The 15858-nt window shown below is 41.6% G+C and overlaps 1 pseudogene across 1 annotated transcript; it reads right to left on the minus strand.

Moving 5' to 3' along the window:
• Positions 1–350: 350 nt before the first annotated feature.
• Positions 351–15523, minus strand: LOC309971766 (WASH complex subunit 3-like; annotated as a pseudogene). Its single transcript has 3 exons — positions 15394–15523; positions 13710–13801; positions 351–936 (listed from the first exon to the last, which is right to left on the minus strand). The product of its transcript is annotated as a WASH complex subunit 3-like (transcript).
• Between the last annotated feature and the right edge of the window lie 335 nt (positions 15524–15858).

Below are 15858 nucleotides of genomic sequence, written 5' to 3' on the forward strand. Positions count from 1 at the left end.
AGAAAGCAAGCCTGGAAAGGACTGGTGAGGCAGGACTGACACAGGTGAGTGGCTGCTTCTTGAATTTAATGTAGTATCTAAAGAGGCATAAAAAATCTAGATTGTGTTTGGCCCAATCCCATAGGTGAAATGTGTAACCTAAAGATTCCAATCAGTGATTAGATCACAAGTCAGTCTTTTTATTATTTTTAATTATAAATGCTTTATTTATTTTTTCACAGAGGAAGCTTGGTGGTGGAAATGTAGCCATTTGATGCTTTTATGACTAAGAGTTAAAGTTCAGGCTCTCTTTCTTATAGAATGTAAATGTGCACCAACACATGTATATGTAATTGTTATCAAAATTAAGCTTAGTCACTAAAAGAAGATTCGCTGTCTGAACTTTCTTCTGTATTTTTTTCACCTTCTACATCAGGCACTGGGGCATCTGGCCTCTCAGGAAGATCTGGGTCTAGTCCTTCCGATATCATTTTGTTTCTTATTGCCATCACTGGAACACCCACTTGAACCATTTTGAGATATCTGGTGTATCTTATGTCCTTGGCTACAGTTAAGATACTTCTCTGGTGTTACTTCACTTTCCCGTGGTCCAGAGTCTTGTAAACTGTTCTGTGATTGCTCTGAAGTGGTTTCAGAATGTGTTTCATTTGTGATCCTAGTGACACTTATAGGAGATACTTCAAATATGACATCATCTAGCCCAGGGATAGATGACAACTTTGCATCTAAAATATTGAGAGTTGTTTCAATTTGCTGGATGCGAAGAGAAAGGTCTGCCAGTTTCTCCTCACAAACTGTAGAAAAGGGGTTGAGGAACTGTACAGTGTACACCAATAATTGGTTTAGAAATGCCACCGTTCTTTTCTGTTGAATAGCTGGCCCCTTAGTCAGGTCTATATCTGACCCCGTGAGAGGAAGCCCATCCTCATCCGTCTCCTCAGCGGGCGGGGGACCCAAGGCTCACCCACAAACCTCTCCCCGACCGGGCCCGCCCAACCCGGTAATAGCATCCTAGTGCTTTTTTTTTAACATCTTTATTGGAGTATAATTGCTTTACAATGGTGTGTTAGTTTCTGCTTTATAACAAAGTGAATCAGTTATACATTTACGTATGTTCCCAAATCTCTTCCCTCTTGCATCTCCCTCTCTCTCACCCTCCCTATCCCACCCCTCTAGGTGGTCAAAAACCACCGAGCTGATCTCCCTGTGCTATGCAGCTGCTTCCCACTGCCTATCATTTTACTTTAGGTAGTGTATATATGTCCATGCCACTCTCTCACTTTGTCCCGGCTTACCCTTCCCCCTCCGCATATCCTCAAGTCCATTCTCTAGTAGGTCTGTGTCTTTATTCCCATCTTACCCATAGATTCTTCATGATCTTTCTTTTTCCTTCTTAGATTCCATATATATGTGTTGGCATACGGTATTTGTTTTTTCTCTTTCTGACTTACTTCACTCTGTATGACAGATTCTAGGTCCATCCACCTCACTACAAATAACTCAATTTCATTTCTCTTTATGGCTGAGTAATAGTCCATTGTATATATGTGCCACATCTTCTCTATCCATTCATCTGTCGATGGACACTTAGGTTGCTTCCATGTCCTGGCTAACGTAAATAGAGTTGCAATGAAGATTGTGGTACATGACTCATTTTGAATTATGGTTTTCTCAGGGTATATGCCCAGTAGTGGGATTGCTGGGTTGTATGGTAGTTCTATTTGTAGTTTTTTAAGGAACCTCCATACTGCTCTCCATAGTGGCTGTATCAATTTACATCCCCACCAACAGTGCAAGAGGGTTCCCTTTTCTCCACATCCTCTCCAGCATTTATTGTTTCAAGATTTTTTGATGATGGCCATTCTGACTGGTGTGAGGTGATATCTCATTGTAGTTTTGATTTGCATTTCTCTAATGATTAATGATGTTGAGCATTCTTTCATGTGTTTGTTGGCAATCTGTATATCTTCTTTGGAGAAATGTCTATTTAGGTCTTCTGCCCATTTTTGGATTAGGTTGTTTGTTTTTTTGTTATTGAGCTGCATGAGCTGCTTGTAAATTTTGGAGATTAATCCTTTGTCAGTTGCTTCATTTGCAAATATTTTCTCCCATTCTGAGGGTTGTCTTTTGGTCTTGTTTATGGTTTCCTTTGCTGTGCAAAAGCTTTTACGTTTCATTAGGTCCTATTTGTTTATTTTTGTTTTTATTTCCCTTTCTCTGGGAGGTGGGTCAAAAATCTTGCTGTGATTTATGTCATAGAGTGTTCTGCCTATGTTTTCCCCTAAGAGTTTGATAGTGTCTGGCCTTACATTTAGGTCTTTAATCCATTTTGAGTTTATTTTTGTGTAGGGAGGGTTATAACTTCATACTTTAACATGTACCTGTCCAGTTTCCCAGAACCACTTATTGAAGAGGCTGTCTTTTCTCCATTGTATATTCTTGCCTCCTTTATCAAAGATAAGGTGACCATATGTGCATGGGCTTATCTCTGGGCTTTCTATCCTGTTCCATTGATCTATCTTTCTGTTTTTGTGCCAGTGCCATACTGTCTTGATTACTGTAGCTTTGTAGTATAGTCTGAAGTCAGGGAGCCTGATTCCTCCAGCTCCATTTTTCGTTCTCAAGATTGCTTTGGCTGTTCGGGGTCTTTTGTGTTTCCATACAAATTGCAAAATTTTTTGTTCTAGTTCTGTGAAATATGCCAGTGATAGTTTGATAGGGATTGCATTGAATCTGTAGATTGCTTTGGATAGTAGAGTCATTTTCACAATCTTGATTCTTCCAATCCAAGAACATGGTATATCTCTCCATCTATTTGTATCATCTTTAATTTCTTTCATCAGTGTCTTATAATTTTCTGCATACAGGTCCTTTGTCCTCTTAGGTAGGTTTATTCCTAGATATTTTATTCTTTTTGTTGCAATGGTAAATGGGAGTGTTTGCTTAATTTCATTTTCAGATTTTTCATCATTAGTGTATAGGAATGCCAGAGATTGCTGTGCATTAATTTTGTATCCTGCTACTTTACCAAATTCATTGATTAGCTCTAGTAGTTTTCTGGTAGCATCTTTAGGATTCTCTATGTATAGTATCATGTCATCTGCAAACAGTGGCAGCTTTACTTCTTTTCTGATTTGGATTCCTTTTATTTCTTTTTCTTCTCTGATTGCTGTGGCTAAAACTTCCAAAACTATGTTTAATAGTGGTGAGAGAGGGCAACCTTGTCTTGTTCCTGATCTTAGTGGAAATGGTTTCAGCTTTTCACCATTGAGGATGATGTTGGCTTTGGGTTTGTCATATATGGTCTCTATTATGTTGAGGAAAGTTCCCTCTATGCCTACTTTCTGCAGGGTTTTTATCATAAGTGGGTGTTGAATTTTGTCGAAAGCTTTCTCTGCATCTATTGAGATGATCATATGGTTTTTCTCCTTCAATTTGTTAATATAGTGTATCACATTCATTGATTTGCGTATATCGAAGAATCCTTGCATTCCTGGGATAAACCCCACTTGATCATGGTGTATGATCCTTGTAATGTGCTGTTGGATTCTGTTTACTAGTATTTTGTTGAGGATTTTTGCATCTATGTTCATCAGTGATATTGGCCTGTAGTTTTCTTTCTTTGTGACATCTTTGTCTGGTTTTGGTATCAGGGTGATGGTGACCTCATAGTATGAGTTTGGAAGTGTTCCTCCCTCTGCTATATTTTGGAAGAGTTTGAGAAGGATAGGTTTTAGTTCTTCTCTAAATGTTTCATAGAATTCACCTGTGAAACCATCTGGTTCTGGGCTTTTGTTTGTTGGAAGATTTTTAATCACAGTTTCAATTTCAGTGCTTGTGATTGGTCTGTTCATATTTTCTATTTCTTCCTGGTTCAGTCTCGGCAGGTGGTGCATTTCTAAGAATTTGTCCATTTCTTCCAGGTTGTCCATTTTATTGGCATAGAGTTGCTTGTAGTAATCTCTCATGATCCTTTGTATTTCTGTAGTGTCAGTTGTTACTTCTCCTTTTTCATTTCTAATTCTATTGATTTGAGTCTTCTCCCTTTTTTCTTGATGAGTCTGGCTAATGGTTTATCAATTTTATCTTCTCAAAGAACCAGCTTTTAGTTTTATTGATCTTTGCTATCGTTTCCTTCATTTCTTTTTCATTTATTTCTGATCTGATCTTTATGATTTATTTCCTTCTGCTAACTTAGGGTTTTTTTGGTTCTTCTTTTTCTAATTGCTTTAGGTGCAAGGTTAGGTTGTTTATTTGAGATGTTTCCTGTTTCTTAAGGTAGGATTGTATTGCTATAAGTTTCCCTCTTAGAACTGCTTTTGCTGCATCCCATAGGCTTTGGGTCGTCGTGTCTCCATTGTCATCGTTTCTCGGTATTTTTTGATTTCCTCTTTGATTTCTTCAGTGATCACTTCGTAATTAAGTAGTGTATTGTTTAGCCTCCATGTGTTTGTATTTTTTACAGATCTTTTCCTGTAATTGATATCTAGTCTCATGGCATTGTGGTCAGAAAAGATACTTGATACAATTTCAATTTTCTTAAATTTACCAAGGCCTGATTTGTGACCCAAGATATGATCTATCCTGGAGAATGTTCCATGAACACTTGAGAAAAATGTGTATTCTGTTGTTTTTGGATGGAATGTCCTATAAATGTCAATTAAGTCCATCTTACTTAATGTAACATTTAAAGCTTGTGTTTCCTTATTTATTTTCATTTTGGATGATCTGTCCATTGGTGAAAGTGGGGTGTTAAAGTCCCCTACTATGATTGTGCTACTGTCGATTTCCCCTTTTATGGTTGTTAGTATTTGCCTTATGTATTGAGGTGCTCCTATGTTGCATGCATAAATATTTACAATTGTTATATCTTCTTCTTGGATTGATCCCTTGATCATTATGTAGTGTCCTTTTTGTCTATTGCTATTCCAGCTTTCTTTTGATTTCCATGGAATATCTTTTTCCATCCCCTCACTTTCACTCTGTATGTGTCCCAAGGTCTGAAGTGGGTCTCTTGTAGACAGCATATATATGGGTCTTGTTTTTGTATTCATTGAGCCAGTCTGTGTCTTTTGGTGGGAGCATTTAATCCATTTACATTTAAGGTAATTATAGATATGTATGTTCCTATTCCCATTTTCTTAATTGTTTTGGGTTTGTTATTGTAGCTCTTTTCCTTCTTTTGTGTTTCTTGCCTAGAGAAGTTCCTTTACCAGTTGTTGTAAAGCTGGTTTGGTGGTGCTGAACTCTCTCAGCTTTTGCTTGTCTGTAAACGTTTTAATTTCTCCATCAAATCTGAATGAGATCCTTGCTGGGTAGAGTAATCTTGGTTGTAGGTTTTTCTCCTTCATCACTTTAAATATGTCCTGCCACTCCCTTCTGGCTTGCAGAGTTTCTGCTGAAAGATCAGCTGTTAACCTTATGGGGATTCCCTTGTGTGTTATTTGTTGTTTTTCCCTCGCTGCTTTTAATATGTTTTCTTTGTATTTAATTTTTGATAGTTTGATTAATATGTGTCTTGCCGTGTTTCTCCTTGGATTTACCCTGTATGGGATTCTCTGTGCTTCCTGGACTTGATTAACTATTTCCTTTCCCATATTAGGGAAGTTTTCAACTATAATCTCTTCAAATATTTTCTCAGTCCCTTTCTTTATCTCTTCTTCTTCTGGGACCCCTATAATTCGAATGTTGTTGCATTTAATGTTCTCACAGAGGTCTCTGAGACTGTCCTCAGTTCTTTTCATTTTTTTTTTCTTTATTCTGCTCTGCAGTAGTTATTTCCACTATTTTATCTTCCACGTCACTTATCCATTCTTCTGCCTCAGTTATTCTGGTATTGATCCCTTGTAGAGTATTTTTAATTTAATTTACTGTGTTGTTCATCATTTTTTGTTTCCTCTTTAGTTCTTCTAGGTCCTTGTTAAATGTTTCTTGCATTTTGTCTATTCTATTTTCAAGATTTTGGATCACCTTTACTATCATTATTCTGAATTCTTTTTCAGGTAGACTGCCTCTTTCCTCTTCATTTGTCAGGTCTGGTGGGTTTTTACCTTGCTCCTTCATCTGCTGTGTTTTTCTGTCTTTTCATTTTGCTTATCTTACTGTGTTTGGGGTCTCCTTTTTGCAGGCTGCATGTTCGTAGTTCCCGTTGTTTTTGGTGTCTGTCCGCAGTGGCTAAGGTTGGTTCAGTGGGTTGTGTAGGCTTCCTGGTGGATGGGACTAGTGCCTGTGTTCTGGTGGATGAGGCTGTATCTTGTCTTTCTGGTGGGCAGGTCCACGTCTGGTGGTGTGTTTCGGGGTGGCTGTGGCCTTATTATGATTTTAGGCAGCCTCTCTGCTAATGGATGTGTTGTGTTCCTGTCTTGCTAGTTGTTTGGCATAGGGTGTCCAGCACTGTAACTTGCTGGTCGTTGAGTGAAGCTGGATCTTGGTGTTGAGATGGAGATCTCTGGGAGATTTTTGCCATTTGATATTACGTGGAGCTGGGAGGTCTCGTGTGGACCAGTGTCCTGAACTTAGCTCTCCCACCTCAGAGGCACAGCACTGACTCCTGGCTGGAGCACCAAGAGCCTTTCATCCACACAGCTCATAATAAAAGGGAGAAAAAATAGAAAGAACGAAAGAGGATAAAAGAAAATAAAATAAAGTAAGATAAAATAAAGTTATTCAAATAAAAGATAAAAAATAATTATTAAGAAAAAAAATTTTTTTAAGTTAAAAAAAAAAATACGGACGGACAGAACCCTAGGACAAATGGTGAAAGCAAAGCTATACAGACGAAATCTCACACAGAAGCATACACACTCACAAAAACAGGAAAAGGGGAAAAAATAATCTATCTTGCTCCCAAAGTCCACGTCCTCAATTTGGGATGATTCGTTGTCTATTCAGGTATTCCACAGATGCAGGGTACATCAAGTTGATTGTGGAGATTTAATCCGCTACTCCTGAGGCTGCTGAGAGAAATTTCCTTTTTTCTTCTTTGTTCGCACAGCTCCGGGGGTTCAGCTTTGCATTTTGACCCGCCTCTGCGTGTAGGTCGCCTGAGGGCGTCTGTTCTTCGCTGAGACAGGACGGGGTTGAAGGAGCTGCGCTTCGGAGGCTCTGGCTCACTCAGGCCGCGGGGGTGGGGGGGGTGGGGGGGTGGGGGGGGTGGGAGGGGGAGGGGCACGGATGCGGGGCGGGCCTGCGTCAGAGGCGGCGTGACGTTGCACCAGCCTGAGGCGCGCTGTACGTTCTTCCGGTGGAGTTGTCCCTGGATCCCGGGACCCTGGCAGTGGCGGGCTGCACAGGCTCCCGGGAGGGGCGGTGTGGATAGTGACCTGTGTTCGAACACAGGCTTCTTGGTGGCGGCAGCAGCAGCCTTAGCGTCTTATGCCCGTCTCTGGGGACCGCGTTTTTAGCCGCGGCTCGCGCCCGTCTCTGGAGCTCCTTTAAGCAGCGCTCTTAATCCCCTCTCCTCGCGCACCAGGAAACAAAGAGGGAAGAAAAAGTCTCTTGCCTCTTCGGCAGCTCCAGACTTTTTTCCGGACTCCCTCCCGGCCAGCCGTGGTGAACTAACCCCTGCAGGCTGTGTTCATGCCGCCAGTCCTCTCCCTGCGCTCCGACCGACGGAAGCCCAAGCCTCAGCTCGCAGCCCCGCCCGCCCCGGCGGGTGAGCAGACAAGCCTCTCGGGCCGGTGAGTGCTGGTCGGCACCGACCCTCTGTGCGGGAATCTCTCCGCTTTGCCCTCCGCACCCCTGTTGCTGTGCTCTCCTCCGCGGCCCCGAAGCTTCCCCCCTCCGCCACCCGCAGTCTCCGCCCGCGAAGGGGCTTCCTAGTGTGTGGAAACGTTTCCTCCTGTGCAGCTCCCTGGTGTACAGGTGCAGGTCCCGTCCCTATTCTTGTGTCTCCGGTTTTTCTTTTTTCTTTTGCCCTACCCAGGTAGGTGGGGAGTTTCTTGCCTTTTGGAAGGTCTGAGGTCTTCTGCCAATGTTCAGTGGGTGCTCTATAGGAGCAGTTCCACGTGTTAGATGTATTTCTGATGTATCTGTGGGGAGGAAGATGATCTCCGCATCTTACTCTTCCGCCATCTTCCTCAACTCCCCCAGAAGTCAGTCTTGTGTCCATAATCCAGGCAGCCCCTGGATGTCCTCAATCATCAGTATCAGTTTCTTATGAATAAGACTCTCGTGAGGCTCCTGGGGTTGGGAGGTCAGCAGGGGCTGACCCTGCAGGACAGGGCATGGCAGAAACAAATCAGGGCATCTGGCTTCAGTTTAAGTGGACTGTTAGCAGAACAGAGTAGCGGTCTGGAATCCATGCAAAAAACTGAAGAAAAGGCCAAACACCTAGGTCTGAGCCATATGATGGAGAGAAGAGAATAACTGGGACTTAGTACAATACTCCCAAGCACATTGGACCCACAATTAAAAGCATCCCAACTTCTCCCAGACTGAGGAAGTGAGCTGGTGACTCCTAATATAGTCTTCAATCCTGGAAACACTGGTTCTAGGACAATGTGGGTTCCACTTCCCATTCCTCTGGGAATGGATTATCTGATCATCTCAGAGCTTCTTGGACAGTCTCTTAGAAAGTGACAGGAAGAAAGAGCCAATTGAGAGTAACTGCCCATTAGTTATCAGACTCAAATAGATTTTGTCTGCACTTTCTTTCACCCCACTTTCTCTGCACTATTTCTGTTCCTTTGGCATCAGCACTGATACAGGTCCCAGCTCTGTATAGTTTTAGGAGGCAACAAATAAAGCCAGTGTACATGTAACCAACTCACCTTGACCTCTTTTGCAGGGAAAACTTTTCAGTGAACAAGCAGGTTTGTGTGCTCTGTATATATGCAGACGCACTCTTTTTGGTATAATGTGTGGTAGGCAGTTTCTGGGAAAAACAAAAGCAATGCCAGATGGTTTATTAGGTATATTATAGTGGTCCACTCTGCATGATTTTATAGGCATTACAAATGGGACTGCCACCCATCCTCTCGAGGGAAGCAGAGGCAGAAAGTATCTCAGCCTGAGTCCAAATTTTCTGTGCTCAGGGGATGTCTCTATTAAGAATCAAATCTGCCAAAACTGCTTTCCTAGAATTATAGACTCAGAATTTTAAAGCTGAGGGTGTGTGTGTGGGGGAATAAGAAATCATTCTGAGTATTTCTTAAGCGCTGATTAGGTACTGGGCCTCATGCTAGAGTGTTGACTTAGCCAATCACCTCCTTTGACTGAGGTATTTTCTCATGGACACCTAGCAAGTTAGAGCAGAGCAAAGACTTCTGCATCCAGATTAAATCCTCTTTTCTGTACCACATTGTTAGCCTCTGTTCTTTTATCTGTGATAACTTCCCTCATCCGCACCCTTGAAGAACACAGACAAGACCCTTGAAATGAATAAAAAAGGTACTAAGTCACAGGACAGTCTCTGAGGTAGGTAACTTTGAAGAAGCAGTCTAGTCATCAACTAGTAATTAAAAAAAAAAAGAAATTCTAGCCTTTATTTTCATTTTTCAAAGAATATTATTGGGCATGTGAATCGTAACCCTAGCAACCCTTCTTACCTGTCCCAATTTTTCTTACAGCCACTAGCAACTCTTTTACTTTTTCTTTATTCTCCATTCCTGCAGGTACCCAACACCCAGGGGTCTTTATTATGAAAATCAACTTAGATTGAAGCTTAAATCCAATCTCTGACCACATCTCTGTCCCTTCACTTGATTCTGCATTCCACAATATCTCGTTTAAAAGACAGTTTAGAGAAAGGGAGGAGAACACTTACACTTGAATAAATCTTGTCTGAGAATTATGTGTATTAGTAAGTCACCTAAGAATTCATAGGAGGAAGTAGATTCAATCTAATTCTGCAGTAAGTTAAACATGAGAAACAAGAGATAAAGAGAAGTTAAACATTAATATGAAATTTAGGGCCTGAATGCTATTTGAAAAAGAGGGTCTTGGCAAAGATAATGATTTCAGATTTAGATACCTTGCATACAAGAGGCAATAAAGACCCACTGAAGGCAGTGGTGGGGGGTACCAGCAGATGGTATAAGGAAATTGAAACATTATAAGAAGTAGACAAGAATATAAAATCCCAGACATCCAGTTCTCTTTAGTGCAGGAAAAAAAAAATGCTTCATCCATCACTAGGTCTGGAAGGTGTTTCTATGAACAAAAAGGTATGGTAGTAATGGTCATCCTATGTCAGAAGATGGCTTTGAGTTACGTTCAGTCTCTTTTTCTGAGGGAAGGGGGTGGCAAATGTAGTATATTTTAGAAAAATTCATTGATAATTATTTTAAAAGAATTTGGCATTTAAAGAGGCATGGTTCTCTTACTTTAAAATGAAAATAAGAAAACCTCACTTGGCTTCCCTGGTGGCGCAGTGGTTGAGGTTCCGCCTGCCGATGCAGGGGACACGGGTGCGTGCCCCGGTCTGGGAGGATCCCGCATGCCGCGGAGCGGCTGGGCCCGTGGGCCATGGCCGCTGAGCCTGCGCGTCCGGAGCCTGTGCTCTGCAGCGCGGGAGGCCACAGCAGTGAGAGGCCCGCATACTGTAAAAAAAAAAAAAAACTTAAAAGAAAACCTCACTTATGTGTATTCCTAATGCCCAGTGATGCCATGTAAATAAACTAAATGGAGTGTAAACCTTCTATATTTCAATTATTCTAAAGAAACCAGCAAATCGGGAGGTTTATTTATAGATTGTCTTTTGATAATGACTGATCATCCTTAGTTTTTAAGTTCAGGTTTAACCCATTTCTCAGCAGGGTCATCTACTTAGAAACTGCCCTAGTAATGCTGGTGAACAGAATTACTAAACTGTATTTCTGTTGGTGAACTTGGAGCCCCTAATACCAGAGCCTCAAGTCACAAGTTACTAGTGGATTTTCCTGTACTTAAGATCAGTGTACTGGTATGAATGTGACTTTTGGAGCTAGATCTGGGTCAATGTCCTGGATTTTCCTCTTACTGATTGTGTGGGCATGGACAAGTGTTAACCTTTCTTTCCTTGCTTTCCCACTCCTCTATTTTCTTTACCCTTTTTCTCCTTAAATCCAGCTGCATAAAATAAAATATACAGCAACATCACATGGTTAATGTATAGCTTAAAACCATGATCTATGGAAAATACTTAGTGCAGAGTCTGATGTGTACTAAGAACTCAGTAAATGCTAGCCAGGAATTCTAGCAGCAGTTAGAAATACTAGTACAGTACAATGGTACAAATGTTCCTGTATCTGGTTATTTAAGGTATCAGCTGATAAGCATGGCTTAATTGCAGTATCATCACGTATTAGTTAAGGTTCCAGAGAAACAGAACAAATAGGATAGATCCATAGATTTATTTTAAATGACTCGTGGTAATGGCAGCTGGCAAGTCTGAAATCCACAGAACAGACCAGCAGGCTGGAAATTCTCATGAGTAGATGTTACAATCTTGATTCATAAGGCAATCTGGAGGCACAATTCCTTCCTTCACTGGGAAGCTCAATCTCTTTTCTAAATGCTTTCGATTTATCAGATGAAGAGCACCCACATTATGGCATTATAATCTGCTGTACTCACAGTCTACCGATTTAAATATTCATCACATCTAAAAAATATTTTCACAGAGACTTTGAGACTGTGTTTGGCCAAACAACTGGGCACTATAGCCAAACGGACAGTCATTAATTTCTACTTGGCATCAGTGTAACTCCGCAGAATATGCAGTAGTCTGACTGTTAGGTTACTGACCTGTCCCTTTGATTCTTCTTTCTCTCTTAGTGTCCTGGTCAAGTCATTTATTTCTTTGAGACTCAGATTTATCCTGTAGGAGATATTGTCCTTCCAATTTCTCATATCCCTTTCTAGATGGCCAGTGGGACATCTCCATGTAGGAATGTTGGTAGATGGTCACTGTCTGTCTAAGAAATAAATGACAAATATATGACAGTCTTGAAGAAGCAAATGTGACCTTTTTTTTTTCGTTCTTCCAGATATAAAACTAGTGCAATTTGGCACCTAAGGAGGTTAGAAGTATTTACAAGTCACTGCCCACTTTAAGGGCATATCAGATGGCTGACTCATGCCTGACAACTCTGTTCTCTGGGACAGTTGAGCAAAAATAGACTTTAATTCATTCATATAAATAAATTAAGATAATTTAAATGGACAGTGTGCATCAGGACTTGAGACGTCCCCATTGTGAACTCAGAGGCATCAGGCAGGAGAAATCAAAAGTCTGCCCTTCCTACAGCAGCTGCTGATACATGAGGACTGAACTAGAGTTTGTTTTTTTTCACTAAAATTTAAAATATTGACCGTTTTCACACAAGCACATTATCCACAGGGTGAAAGCATGAAGAATAGCGCTTAAGTGTAGATAAAAGGAAAAGACAGAGAATAAAGATGACAAAATTGAAAGGAAGAACAAGGAAAAAGAGAAGAAAAGAGAAAGAAAAGGAGTAGAGAGAAATTTTTCTGGGCACATGATGCATGAAATCATCTTGTCATCAACTCGACAAAGGTATAGCTCCACATATGGTAAGAAACATTCAGAGGACTGGAGGGGCCACCCACTACTGCTTCATGGACCTCCAGACAGGGTGGAGATGGCTGGGAGACCCTCTGAGAAGGAGGGGGGTGTGTGTTTGGTATTTTGCTTTCTAAGAAACCAAGATGCTGAAATGAATTTAATTATAAGGCTAAGTGGAGGAACCATAGAATTAGAAAATGGCTAACTGAAGACAAAAGATACTCATATCTATGATCAAACTGGGAATAGAGCAATTCTCTAATATTAAGGAGATTGGAATAAATGTCATGAGCTAGCAGGAGGCAGAGGGGTAAAAATTCAGACAGGGAGCTCCAGAAAGCAGCAATCCTGCAGGGACTGGGCCCAAGCCAAAGGCAAAAGAGGCTAAGAGCAGAGAAAAGAGGACAGTCACACCCCTGACCAAACAAAACCGTCTTTAACTGCAGAAAAACCAGGTGACCTGAAGTATATTCTAATCCTCATCTTCCTTCTGCTATACTTAAGAGAAGCATTAATGTCTGGATTTCTTTAAGGAAGAGGGTTTGAAAAGATGGTGAAGCTAAAAGTCTCTGTGCTCACCATAACAAAGCCACAACATTCCTTTCTAAGAATAGGAATGGGATAGAAAGCACAGCATATTATACAGAGAATGGATAACATTCCCAACTGGCTCAACATAAACTGTACATAAACTGTAATAGATAGTGTTCTGGGGTATAAAGGTGAAGTGATGCCTGGTGATATATTGTAGAGTGCCTTGAATACCAGACTAAAAAGACAGGACTTTATCTAATGGAGAGTTTATTTCCAAAGCCTTTGGAAATTTTTAGCACTGACATGGCATCATCAGAACTCTCCCTTTAAAGCTGACCTTGGAGCAAGGTGAAAGATGGTATATTAGTTATCTATTGCTGCCTAAGACATGACCCCAAAACTTACCAGTTTAAAACAATGAACATTTTAAATTTTATTTATTTATTTATTTATTTTGTGGTACGCAGGCCTCTCACTGTTGTGGCCTCTCCCGTTGCGGAGCACAGGCTCCGGACGTGCAGGCCCAGCGGCCATGGCTCACAGGCCCAGCTGCTCTGCGGCATGTGGGATCTTCCCGGACCGGGGCACGAACCCGTGTCCCCTGCATCGGCAGGCGGACTCTCAACCACTGTGCCACCAGGGAAGCCCTGAACATTTTTTATCTCACAGTTTCCAAGGGGCAAGTATCCAGGAGTAAGTTAGCGAGATGATTCTGACTCAGGGTTCCGTAGCGGGTGGCGGTCAAGCCGTTGACCAGGACTGTAATCACAGGAGTGGGCTGGAGGACCCACAAAGATAGCTCGGTCTCATGGCACTCACAGAAATCCTTAGATTCTCAGCACATATTCGTCTCTACAGGGCTGCCTGACATCCTCATGGCATCGCGGCTGGCTTCCCCTGGAGTGAATGATCCAAAGGCAAGGGAGAGAGGAGGAAGCCTGGTGCTTTTAATGCCTTAGCTTCTGAAGGCTCACACTGTCACTTCTGCTCTATTCTAGTTATTAGAATTGGGTCAGCTAAGTCCAGCCTACACTCAAGGGGAGGGTAATTAGTCTCCACTTCTTGAAGGGAGAGATGGCAAAGAATTTAAGTAAAACCAACCTAGATTAGCATCTGAACGTTTTTGGGATTTTCTGCTTTTCACCTGGTACCTCCCATATCAATAGGTATTTGGGACAGCAAATTAGAAGTCTAGTACAATGGTGAAGAGGATCAACCAAACAAGCAGATTTTAGCTAAAGCAGTGTGATGAAAAGATGACTCTTAGGGGCAACATATGTGAGATACATTAGGAAGAAGTATTTTAGGAAGATGTGCTGTAAATTAGAAGTAAACAATAAGGAAGGAAAAACAAAGATTCTTTTAAAATTTCTTATTTATAAATTTCCTGTGATCATCAGACAGGGTAGAGAGAACTGTTCTAATGATGTCACTGGCAAACATAAGGAAGTCAGAGCAAGAGCTGAAGAAAGATGGAGAGATAATGAGTTTGCTTTTGGAAAGGATGAGTTTATGATACTATGGGGCCTACCACGTGCTAACACTAGCAGGCTGGTAAAATACTAACCCGGAACTGAACCATGAGTCTGGGAAGTAGGAGTTGGCATGGCCCTCGTCTGCACTGCACAGTATGATAAAGCAGACAGTGAATGGGTTGGCTGAGGGAGAAAGAGTGAAGAAGGCTCAGTTCCAACTCAGGAGAAATAGTGACATTGAGGGAAGGAGGGAAGAAACAGAACTGTTGAAACTGACCTAGAAGAGAGTTTGAAATCTCCTGGGACCCATGAGATAGCAGTATTGTGGGAGGAAAGGGAAGGTGGACTCCACTGACACTGTCAAATGCTGAGAGGTCAGGAAGAATGTGGATTGTGGGGATAACTATTTGGAAAGGATGCCATCTGTGACCTCTAATGGTAATAAGTGGGATGGAAAGTGAAGCAAAAATCACATGGTATGGCATTGAGTAGTGAGTAGAAAACTTCAGTGGTGTGCTGAAAAAGGTTTAAAACCTGGCTGTCTGGGGTGGGGAGTGATTTGTAGCATTGCTGCATTTCGTGGTGTAAATACTTTCATCATAGCCATTTACAAACTATCAGTGATTTAACGGTTGCCCCCAACATTCCTAAAAATTTAATAATTTGTTCTCATGAGTCTGTATGCGCTGGTTGCAGGACATCACTGGAGGGACTGAAAGATGAATAGGTGTATAAGGCATTTTTTGGAACATTTTTGGAAACAGGCATGGTAACTTAAACTTATGCTCCACAAATGTAGGAAGGGAAGACATCCTCTCAGAAAGCTTTCAGAAATCCTCATAGTATCCAGAGGCCAGAGGAAATCTTTGGCTTCACCCTTTGTGCCACATTCCGTGAGTGTTCCATGGGCACCTGGAGTGCACAGGGCCACCTGGAGTTCACTTTCCCTTCGTCTTCTCCCTCCTTCCTCATCCTCTAGGACCTCACAGCAGCTACATTTTCCCATTACAAATTTTTTGCCTTTAACACTCACATCTTCATGGATGAAGTACATAAAAATTATAAGCAAACTTCTTATTTTCTAACATCTGTCACTTCTTGTAGTAGAATTTTGGTATGTCGTGCTTAAAGCCATCTTCCACGCCAGGGATAAGCCGAGTGAGGAATAAAGGGACAAAGGAAGGGGGAGAATCAGGTCCTCCCATACTTAGCATATGTAAAATGAGACTTCAGAGTAAAATACTAGCTAACCACTACCTCCCTCTGCCAGAACCCTCGTATCTCTCACTATCATTGTGATTTTGGTCAGCAGTGCCCTTGATCCTGAGCTGCCACCCCTCC

Source organism: Leucopleurus acutus, assembly GCF_964270905.1.
Source record: "Leucopleurus acutus genome assembly, chromosome: 14".
NCBI classification, from domain to species: Eukaryota; Metazoa; Chordata; class Mammalia; order Artiodactyla; family Delphinidae; genus Leucopleurus; species Leucopleurus acutus.